At 47.1% G+C, this 9,267-nt stretch overlaps 1 long non-coding RNA gene across 3 annotated transcripts; it reads right to left on the bottom strand.

Annotated features, from left to right (window-relative positions):
- Positions 1 to 277: 277 nt before the first annotated feature.
- LOC308465483 lies at positions 278 to 9,067 on the bottom strand. 3 transcript variants are annotated; one of them, XR_013980474.1, is made up of 3 exons: positions 8,558 to 9,067; positions 6,769 to 6,860; positions 278 to 519 (listed from the first exon to the last, which is right to left on the bottom strand). It is a non-coding gene; the product is annotated as an uncharacterized lncRNA (long non-coding RNA). The 3 variants fall into 3 exon arrangements; XR_013980475.1 differs by lacking the exon at positions 8,558 to 9,067 and adding an exon at positions 7,710 to 8,083; XR_013980476.1 differs by lacking the exon at positions 8,558 to 9,067 and adding an exon at positions 6,935 to 7,076.
- Positions 9,068 to 9,267: the final 200 nt, after the last annotated feature.

The raw sequence follows: 9,267 nt of genomic DNA, 5'->3' as shown, positions 1-9,267 counted from the left end.
CAGCTTGCGGCTTCACACCACGAAAGAAGCAGACAGCCCACAGCACAGCGCTCCTTCCCCCGCTCCGATTCCGAGCCCGTTACCGGGCTTTTTACCGGATTGGGGGGGCGCCAAATGTGCCCGCTGGGTCCCAGGTACACAGGCTTCCCCCGCCTGTGGTTCTCAAGGGTCCCCCGCTACGCCCAAGCGGGATCCGACCCAATTTTTCGTGGCGAGATTTCCTCCGATCGAGGAAATCCGCCATTAACCGCTGGCGCCACCTCCGGAAGTCCCAGCACAGCTGGGTTTCAGCCGCTGGGTGAGCAACGCCAGCAGTGGGCTTAAAACAAAGCAAAACTGCAAGCAGCCTTGAACCAGTGGACACATAGACAAACCTTCCCAGCTGCAGGGGGTGCCTGGACATGAGGAGCTCCCTTGGCTGGTGGGGTCCCAGTCCTCCTTTGTGGACCATGGGTGCTGTGCCTGTGCAGCTACTTGCGCTTGTTCCGGGATGCACAGATTGCTTCTCCCCCACAATTCCTGTTTATAAGGGAACAAGTTCAGTTAAAATCAACTTCAAAATTTCGATTTTGTATGTGTGATTCCCAAAGCAACCAGTAGACCACACTAGCCAATCAACTAATACTTTCAATTTTAAGGCATGATTTAGCTTTTTACAAATATTTTGCAATATTTTTGCCATCTCATCCCCTCAATCCACCCTCCCTAAAAAACCAGCAGCAGATAAACTGATAAAGGAAACAGAATGTTGCTGCACCACCTGGAAGATAAATTCTTCTTTTGCAGGAAATGGCACTCCTAACCTTTACTCCTGGTGAGGGGATGTCAGGGGTGTGCAAGGGAAAATTTCTTGTGGTTGTTATTTAAATACTCATTTTCAGGACTTTTTTCCAGCTGGAACTGAGTTCCAGCACCTCTCAAGTCAGGGCCATTGCCATTCTAAGAGAACAAGCGTTCATGGTGAGTTCTGGCACCTCTTTTTCTATCCAGTCCAATAGCTTTATTGTTCTAGCCATTGGCCATGACAAATTTGAATCAGAAATAAATACAAGCAAAAGGGGTGTTGCACCACAAATAACGGTCTCTCTTTCGATCTCAGTCTCTCTCTTACAGTTCACTGCTATATTGTCCAGGGTTTTCTCTCTGATCTTTTGTCCACCAAAGCAAAAAGGGCGACTTTAGGAGTCACTGAAGCGTTGACATCGGTAAGAAGTCATAGGACCTTCTCTGCCAGGGAGAGACATCTTTCCTGTATGGATGGTGAGATAAGAAATTGCCTCCTGGGTCCAAGGTATAGTGGGCAATGTAGTAAAGAGTGCAAGATGTCTTCCCCCTCTGGTCAGGGCCGTAGCTGGGGGGTGGGGAGGAAGCCCCTGCAGGGGCGCAGGTAAGCAGGGGGAGTAAACGCGGCTAAAAAAATGCCCATAAATATGTCTGTAAATAAAAAAAATTGATTACTACCTCATAAGAAAATGTTTTTAATAGCGGGTCTTTATATGATATGCGGGGGCCCTGTTTTCCCCTATTTTTCGTGGCTAGGGGGTGCAATCTGGACGGTTCTGCCAAGGGGGCAAGATCACCTGCCTGCAGTTGCCCACATATAGAGTCTGTCTTCGTACGGTACCCTGTTATATCGTCCATCTAGGATGGCAGACAGCATAGCTTGAAAACACAGCTCAGCAAAAGCAAATCATAGTGAGGCAGGCTGGAGATTCGACAGGTAAATGGGTCTAAAATGGACCGTTTTTAGAAGGACCTGTTTTTCTAGAAACATAGCGCTGCTCATTTTGTTTACTTATCTTTGTGAAATTGTGTTTGTTTAGTTTTTCATTCATTCAGTTTATACTTGTTTTGCTCTTCCCATTTGTTGTCATTCTCTTTTCTTTTTTAAAACAATCGTGTCAGATAATTAGGGCCATTGGGGAAAAGTGGGGGGAGGCAGATGCCAGAGCACCCACCCACATCAAATAGGCTCTCTGGGTCTGACACCCACCCACACTCACAATGCACATGGGAGCAGGCCCCATGGGCCCCTCGGAGCACCCTCTGCAGCCTGCACCTCTGGGGGGCACCTTTGGTCCAGACTTGCACTGATGCCGAGGCAAACCCCTCCCCGCCCAGGGAATACCAATCAGTCCCCCAACACTAATCATTAAGCAATCCACTTCACAAAGAGTGATGGCATAGCCGCTGGAACAATCCTTCAGCAAGCTGCAAAAAATATCCAGGGAATCACCTACATTAATTCTGAAAAGGCGTTTTAAATGTGTCATAACACTGTGACACCAGATGGCACTGTAGAGCCCCTTCTTTCAGCAACATGATTCCCCATTATGAGGTTTACGATGTGTTTTCCTAAAACATTTTTTGATGTGTCTAGATTCAGCCAAGGTCTCACTTTAAAAAACTGACAGGGAATTTCCCAACTCCAGCAGTTGTTGTTCTGCCTTTTCCCCATACAGGGACTCAAGGTGGCTCACATAAATGAAAACCTCACAGATAAAAACATAGACAGAGCCAGTGTGATGTAGCGGTTAGGGAGACAAACTACGAAACCAGGGTTGAAATCCCCACTGCCTCTCAGCCTGCGGGTGGTTGTGGGGATTCAGTAAGGAGGGGGAGACCCACATGTGCCACCTTGAGCCCTTGGAGAAAAGGGGGGGGGTATAAATGCAATCAAGCAATCAATCAACTTTAAATGATGATCGTTACAAAGCAATTAAAATGTAAAAGAATTAAAACAAAATGAAGAACAAATCTATTAAAATACAGATAATAAAAACAGCACAGCACTATTAAAAGCCCTTCCCTAAAAAAAAGAAAAAAAGAACACATAAGAGGGAAAGTGTGTTATTTCCATGTCATTCCTGCATGTCTGGTTAGATCCTTCTTACAGAAACCTGAGGTTTGTGTGCATGCGCATATGTGCAGAGTCCCAAGGTAGCTGCCTCTGTGTTTTCCAGCTGATTTGGGTAGAAACTGCCTCCTTGACTCTCAAGAGCTGCCTGTGAATACTGAGCACGGAACAGCGAGATTATCGCAAACTGATGTCAGAGCAAAAGGATTATCTGCCCGGTGATGGATAGAGCAGGACTGATAACAAAGCCAGCCAGCAACTCAGGCAGCATCTCCTGACGATGCCACCAAGGGGAAAGTCAAGATTATGCTGGCTGAGAGATGATCAGAACAATGGATTATAACCGCTTTTGCAATCAATCTGTCCTCCTCTACCTCGGATGGCTTTTTAATTAATTGATTGATTGATTGATTGATTGATTGATTGATAAATAGGTGTGGGGAAATGGTGTGGCGCTCTGGGCTCAGGCCAAGCACGAAAAGGTGCTTTTCTGCAAGGGTGCTGAGCCGCTCCACATCCAATGCCTCTCCCCCCCCCCCGCCCTTCTGCCACCAGCTCTTGAGCTCAGAGAGTGGAACAGGCCCTCCCCTCGCTGTGTTTCATGCATACAAACATGTCAGTCTGCTTCCGCCAAGACTCAGCATGGCAGGCTACATACGTGCCTGTCTGTTAACAGCATGTTAGTCTGAAGGGCTGTTAAGACATCCGGCATGTCAGCAGCTGCATCTCAGGGAAGGCTCTTGCCTCAGCAAGCGAGGGCGGGGGAGGAAGAAGCGGCTGTTTCTGAAGGCCAGAAAGAGATTGTTTTGTTCCTCTAGTTCCTGGCAAAAGTCTCCTCCTTTAACAGTTGAACGGCTGACCAGCAGAAAAATGAAGGCTTCTTTCATTTTTCCCCTCGAGGTGCAGGCAGAGCATTATCAGAAAGAGTAGAATGCTACCAATTTAATATTAAATGCCGAATGTTTCCCTTAGATCCCTCTCTGTGGGGGGGGGGATGCTTCACATCCATATATATTTTTTATCTTCAGGTAGAAGGGGCTGCTTATTTACTCTAGTTTGGGGCTATCCAGTAGTAAAAGGTTCTTAGGCAGTTTATAACAAATGTTTAAAACATCAAATATACCAATGAAATCACGCACTGTTTGGTTTCGAAATGCATTTGTTTCCTTTGCTGTAAGCCACTTTGAGCACATTTTTTTCGTGGAAAAGTGGCCTACAAACACAGAATGAAACCACTGAGAGAGAGTAGAAGGCGAGTTTGCTCGGGACTCACAGCCACACCAAAAGTTCAACAGATCTTAAAACATCAATAAATATCTATAATCAGTGTTTTTTTTCTGGGGGGTACGCAGGGGTACGCATACACCTAAACATTTTCTGAAACTAAATTTGGCCTCATTGAGGGTCAGTATTTCAATATGAGTAGGAAAATGAGAGTACCCCTAAACATTTTTGTTGGGGAAAGCACTGTCTGTAATCATTAATGATTAAGATTGGGAGATTTAAAGCTTGGGGGAATCCAAAGGTCTTCTTCATGTGAAGTTGACAAGACGGCCATGTAGGTCCCTGGGGAGCCCCTCTTTGGGTCAGGGAGGGCATTCCACGACTGGGGCACCACCACCAAAAAGTTCCTCTCCCCAGGAACTGCCACCACATCCCTCTGCTAGGCCTCAGGTGAAGTTCTTGAGGCCAGGTAAGTACAGGTGAGAGGAGACATCTGCCTTCCCCATTCATTCGTTCATTCTCCACATGCCCCACTCTCCTGAAGTGAATGGGGAAGGAATTGTCATTGGCACATGTGTTTATGGGGTGCCCCACACATGCAAAGAACCTCTGGGGATCCGTCAGTCACTGAGTTACGAGAGTCTGCCAGTGCCACACTTAGTGGGGGGGGGGATTAAGCTGGACAACAAAGTGTGGGCTCTGCATGGCATGCTCCTCCTCTTCAGGAGCTGGCCCTCCTAAGGAATACTCCGTTCCATTCCCCCTCTCCAGAGTTTTCTGTCCTTCCCACCCCCAGTCCATCAGCACTGAGTGGACACTGAGTATGCTCAGCCCTCATTGGGTTTTCTTTAGTGGACTCTGTCCCCCTCCCCTGTTGCCATTGTTCTCTTAAACATTTCTTTCTGGGGTGGAGGCATTTTCCAGACCTTGGGATTCCCCTGAGCCTGCTCAGACTTCCCCCTCTGTCCCAGGACGGAGAGGTTTGGGCTCCATCTGGACCAGCTCAGTTTGCTCTTTGTCTAGACACCCTTGAGTTAGCTTGGTTCACTGTGTGACCATCTCCTCCTGGCAGAGAGGTTGCTCCAGCCTTGCCACTTTGCCAAAGAGGCTGCCAGTCAGGAGTTTACTGCTTGTGGGCTGGGAGGCTAAGGAGGCCGTCTCGCCTCTCTATGTTCTGTGTTTTAAGCTGGGCCATCAACCATCTGAAGAGTCCTCAGCTGACCATCTGCCTTTGCTGCATAAATCAAGGAATTAACTCCTATTACCAAACTCTCGGTATATTGAGAATCAACGTCTCAACAAGGACTCTATACTGGCAGGCTCTGTTGTTGGCATCCGCCTGTCTCAAGAGACAATGGAGTGTGACTCCACTGCTTTAGCAGCATGGAGCTGAGCTGCCCAGGGCGCAAGCCTGGCTAGGGCCTATGGAGGTCCTGGGCTGCCCATGTGGTCCAAAGGAAAGCAGAGCAAAACGTCTGGCACCAGCTCAGATTTGCACACACATATCCCAAGTGGGCTGCGACTGCCCCTTCTGCACTTTGCATTCAAAGCAGTTTCATACAACTTTAAATGGTCAAGGCTTCCCCCCAAAAATCCTGGGAAGTGTAGTTTGTTCAGAGTGGTGTAACTGTCAATCCCTCTTTTCAGGGAATTCTGGGAACTGTAGTTCTGTGAGGAGAATAGGGGGTCTCCTAACAAGTCTCGGCACTCTTAACAAGCTATGCTTCTCAGGAGTCTTTGGGGGTGTTTGACGTGCTCCCGTAGCACTTTAGGTGCAGGTGAGTTGAGCTAAAGCTTGAAGTGAGATGGGAAGCCCAGAGGCCTGCGATGCCTGCGTCAGTCACGGGTTCTGCCACACCAGGTCACTGAGGGATTGTTAGAATTTTGCATACCATTCTCTTAATCATAAATATTTACCACTTATGACATGCAACGCTGGGGCCATCATCTGCAAAAGTCTGTAGTAAAATCCTCTAATAAATTACCAGGGGCGTAAGCAAACACGGGTGATTTATAGAGTGGCGTTTGTCTTTAATAATGTTTTGTCTTAGATTTTGTCCTAATTATAAATCATTTGCAAAGACAGCTTAAAATATAAGCAAATCTTACATCGCATTCTTATTATCTACTTTATATCTCAGAACGCAAGATTTACTGGGGCGCATTCTGGGAATTAAGCAAACTCAGAAACTAAGTAATAGAGAAACACAGCAAAAATTATAGTTTTGTCATAAAAGTTTGATTGATCAATGATTATTGTAAAACTGTGGTAACTACGCAGATGCCAGCATAAATCTGCAGTGGGACACGATTTATTACACTAAATACTATATTTCCCCCAATTTTGACCATCGCATTAATATGGGCCTGACAGATTTACTGTGGTTTTAGCTTAATTAATTCTATTTGACTATATGTACCCTTATAATGCATGTTTCCCAAGGTGTTTGGCTTACAGAGGCTGCTCCCCCTTTTTGATTGTAGTTAAAGAAATATTTAATCCTTGCTATAATTCTAAGCCTTTTTTTTTCCTTTTGGCCTCAGAGGGAGCTGCATATTTGTGCTGTGTTTTTTCAGGGTGGGGAGCAGGCGCAGATGCAGGAAGGGGACAGGAAGCAGATAGATCCTGCAGTTTTGTATTAGACAAGAAGGACATCCTTCTTCTGCCCATAGCTGACTGCACACACCTCAGAGGAGCAGTTCTCTCAGGGTCTTGGGGGCAGCCATCATCCTTCCTCCCTGCCTCCAGGAAGGGGCTACAGCCTGAGGACTTTCTGTCCTGTAAGCAGATGATGATAGATAGATAGATAGATAGATAGATAGATAGATAGATAGACAGACAGACAGACATACTGGATGCTCTGAGCAGATTAAAAATGTTTAGAAAAATAGAGGAGAAGGAAGGCAGCCCTAAATGTGCCTGTGGGTCTATTCTAAACCCGCAGTCCCGTGTCTGCAGACCTGCTGAGCCGACCAAGCCATTTCCTTTGTGAAGGTGTAAGGCCGCAGCTGACCAGTGAAGTACAGCCATTTATACTGGAAAGAGGCTACCTTGTTGCCATAGAGACAAATGGGGGGATCCCTTCACCTGACTGGAAGCAACATCACCTGGTAAGGTGTATAGGTACATACATATGTATGTATGTATGTATGTATGTATGTAATTTTATTTTATTTTTATGCCGCCCTTTGACAGTCAAAACCATGCTCAAGGCGGTTTGCAACATGGAAAAAATAGGAAATACAACATAACAAAAGTAGTCATTTATTAAACATTAAAAACAAAACGATTTGCACATAACTCACAACAAAATCTAAACTAAAGATACAAAAAACCAGCAGCAACAACTCCCCCCCCCCAAAACCTCAGGTAGAAGAAGAGCCGGCGCCCCAAGTGCTGGCACTGCCTGAGTTTTGGGGTGCGGGGGCTCCATGCCAGGGGGAAAGAGGCATGTTTTGCTGTGTGCTGGACTCAAGAGCTGTGACTAAGGCTCCCCTGCAACCCTGATGGGGAGGCGAGATCTGCTGGGAGTGTGGGTGTTGTAAGCTCCTCCATCATATGCTCAGGTTGTATATTGTGTCTATAAATGAAGCCGTATCTCCTCAAGACACCACAGTCACCACTGACCTCAATTCCAAAGAAACAGAACCCCGAGTAAGAGCTGGAACTTCTGTAGTCTCTCACCGCTCTGAGATTGGGGAAAACAAGTGCATTCTGTCTGCAATATATGTAAAAGTGTGTGGATGAAAGCAGAACCAGAACAGGACGGAGAGAGGCTGACCGGCTCTTCCCTGAGCAGGGGGAGATGCTGCATGGTCAACGTGTCTCGTGTAACAAGCTCAACGAAAGCATTTTCCCTGGGAGAAGGGCTCATAAATGTTCTGCCTTCTATTGTTGCCTCCTTGTCTAGAACCGTCTGGCGTGTGCTGCATCTCCCAGCCGAGATTCTGTGTCACCGTTTTGGAAAGTTTTGAAGGCTGATGGCAGCCCCGTTCTCTTTGCCAGCTTAGGCTGTCCCAGCCGGGTGGGTCAGCTTCATGGCCTGACCAGGCTGCCCTTAGGCACACTCCAACAAGTCAGGATGCTCAGATAATAATAATAATAATAATAATAATAATAATATAAAATAAAACTGCTTATAATTGTGACAGTAACTCACTAGGCCCAAGCTGACATGCCTCTAATTGCTGCTAAAATTGTCACTGTCTTCTAAAGTGCAAATTATCACCCGAAATGACAGGAATAATGAATGAGTAACTCTGATGTAATGCAACAATTAGCCCTTAAAGACACTGTCTAATATGCTAATGCTGAACACCCACTCCTCATTATTAAGTGGCTGATAATTATTTAATTATCTATCTGCCAGGATGATTTACGTGGTTTGTTTAGCTGCAGATGCAGGGCAGCCCCACTCCCCACCCGAGGTCGGGGCTGGCTGTCCCTTCCATTGGGCAGCATGTCCGATTCCTCACCTTGTGTCCAGCTGCCTGGCACTCTCCCTAATCGCTGGTGTCAAGCGAGCCTGCAGAAAAGCAGCCGGGCTCTACCTGGGCGCCCAGGGCCCCAGCTGCGTCCGAGCCGGAGGCACGTCAGAGGTGGCAAGGCCTCTCCTTTGTATTCCGTGCTGTCAGGGAGATGTCCCTCTCTTGGACGGGTGAATCCCAGGAAGTTCCAGGCAGCCGCAGCCGCAGCCCAGCCACTGGGCTGTTTCCAGGCTGGTGTTCTGAAGCTCAGAAAGCCTCATTGCACTTGGGATGTTTTCCTTCCCTTGATACTCCCGCCACCACCTGCCTCGTATCACGGGCAGAGTCAAGAATGACAGTGGCAGCATTGGCAGCTATGGCTTCCCTTCCCAACACCCTGAAATTAATTCATGCCAGGCAGGGGGAGTGGTAGTTACACTGGCGGGGGCAGAGTTGCAACCAGGACACCACACACACAAAAACCCAACATCCAGATTCTGCACTGAGGCCAAATCTGAATTCTGTGTGACCTTGTGTATATTTCAAGGCCTGAGCTAGGGATGCCATACGTCCTGATTTTCCAGGACATGTCCTGGAATTCACCTCTGGATATGGTGTCCTGGGTTATTTTTCGAAAAATGGGCAAATGTCCTGGAAAACCAGCAATGGGGTTAAATCATGCCGGAAATGCCTTTAAAAAGCTCCCAAACTCAAAAATT

This window comes from Podarcis pityusensis (genome assembly GCF_964106645.2).
Source record: "Podarcis pityusensis genome assembly, chromosome: 16".
NCBI classification, from domain to species: Eukaryota; Metazoa; Chordata; class Lepidosauria; order Squamata; family Lacertidae; genus Podarcis; species Podarcis pityusensis.
This window is presented reverse-complemented; position numbering and strand designations above follow the sequence as displayed.